The sequence below is a fragment of the Camelina sativa genome, chromosome 16 (genome assembly GCF_000633955.1).
Source record: "Camelina sativa cultivar DH55 chromosome 16, Cs, whole genome shotgun sequence".
Classification (NCBI taxonomy): domain Eukaryota; kingdom Viridiplantae; phylum Streptophyta; class Magnoliopsida; order Brassicales; family Brassicaceae; genus Camelina; species Camelina sativa.
The window spans coordinates 4,710,086-4,712,219 of NC_025700.1; the positions used below are offsets into that span (position 1 = coordinate 4,710,086).

General features: G+C 33.9%; 1 protein-coding gene across 1 annotated transcript in view; it reads right to left on the reverse strand.

The window, feature by feature from the left end:
* The window catches only part of LOC104749775 (serine/threonine-protein kinase EDR1-like), a 7,385-nt gene extending 7,207 nt beyond the window's left edge, over window positions 1-178 (reverse strand). Inside the window, exon 1 of the mRNA XM_010471471.2 lies at window positions 82-178. The gene's annotated coding sequence lies outside the window, so the exon portion shown is untranslated. The remainder of the gene's footprint in view (window positions 1-81) is intronic.

Here is a 2,134-nt window from a genome sequence, read left to right on the forward strand (position 1 = left end):
CTTATAATAAAAAGATCAAAATAGAAAGAAAAAAAATGTGAAAAGATAAATGGGATCGGAGAGGAGGAGAATCGATAATACCGGAGATAACAATGGGGACACAGAGCATAATCGGAGAAGGCTTCGTTCCTTGTCTGAGGAAGAAGAAGAAGGAGGAAGGATCACGTGGGAAGGAAGGAGATAGTGAAGAGAGATGGGGAGAGAGGTCACGTGACATTTGGGGGAATCCAGCTGGCGATGGGCTGTTGGGCCTATCGACTGTCTCATATGCTTCCAAGTCAATGCTTCCTCTTATTGGACCCTACTTTATTTATTCATACGTTACTCTTTTCTATATTTATATAACTTAATATCTTACTAGTGACATTTTTATACTATATATTATAAAAAAAATTAAAATATCAGGAAATTTTTTAAATTATGTGGGGAAATTACCATATATACAGAAATATATATACATATTTCTAGTACAAAATTCACTAGGAGTTTGAGATTCCTAATGAAAAAATACTATAAGAGAAAAGTGAAAAAAAAAAAAAAAAAAAGNAAAAAGGTACAGGTCTGTCTCTCTGGGTACGAGTGTGTACGACTAGGACGAATCACAGAGTGAAACTGTCGGCAAAAGGACGTTAAAAACAAAATTGACGCACGTGCCAGATGAGACCTCCTCACGCGTCTCTCCCCCTCTTTTACAATAAATATATTTTCTGTTCATCTTAATAATACGAGCGCTACTCCCTAATTGACAAATAACACGTATAATAAATTAATTAAGCACTTGTTGACAACAAATAAAAAGATTAAGGACTTCAAAAAATGCATCGAGTATTCGAGTTGACTGAGATACTTGAACAGACCAAAAAACGCCCATAGCCGACGACTTGTAGAATAGCATTTCGGATAACCATGCACATCTAATATCTTTGAACTTCGATCCACTGCCATAGATTGCCGAAAAATATCACAAGGTTTTGAAAGTTTTTTGTTTTAAATATAAATTGTAGGTATGGCAAATAAAGTAAAAATTAGCTTGGTTTGGGCCATGAGAGCTTCAGTTCTAAAGCCTATGGCCCATTTGTAAGGTCATTTCGACTCATAAATTCTCAATGAACAATATATATACACAACAACCTTATTCTTCGCAGCAAATATAACTATCTTTTTATATGGTTGTTCGTTCTTTTCAACTCTTTATTTTATTTCAGCGTAAACTTAATTATGACAACTACAGTAGCATATAGACGTACATTCACATATTAGATCTGTTATTATTTCAAACATGTCAACTCCGTGTAGGAGAACATTTTTATTTTGAATTTTGGGGAGGTACTATATGATGTGGTGGTGTGGTATCCTGTAATATAGACTTACACGGATGTATTTATTTTTCCATCCAAATCTAAAAGATAAGAGACCTGTTAACAATTTATTCATTTTCCACTTCACCTGCTTAAGTCAAACTGCATAATAGTAATTGCACTGAAAAAATCATTGGGAAAAAATCAAAATCTAAAATGAGATGAGATGAAGCTTTTAAAAGGTAAGAAAGAGAAGCCAAAAGGACGTGACGTACATCACTGTCTTCAGCTCATTTATTTCTTTGTGTATTAACTGCTTATCCGTGGATGCTTCAGTGAAATTTTCAAGAATTCAAGTGCTAAAATGCTGGATTTTTTATAACAATGTTATAGAAAGGTTTTATGAATTCAACGTGAAGTCACAGTGTAGCACTATACTTACCAGCCATTTTGAACATCTTATACCAATTTTTTTGGGTTAAAAGTGTAAACACATCGTATAACCTTTCTAAACTAGTATTAAGAGAAACATTCCACATAAATGTAGTATTTTAAAGGCTCGGACTACGAAATAAATTTGGCTGTAATAAGTGGACCACCAGACCAGATACGTCGGTCATATTCGAAAAGGATTAATTTATTCGTAAATTAGTGCAATTTCACCATCACGGATTACGCACGTCAATAAATACCAAAAAATACAAAATGTAAAGTAACCGATGACCACACCACTCCTCCTCACATGATTCACTGACGAAAGAATTGAGATCTGATGACTCTATTAACTAAACCACCCCCCAAGTCTTTACGATTTTTATTTATAAAAAAATCATCAT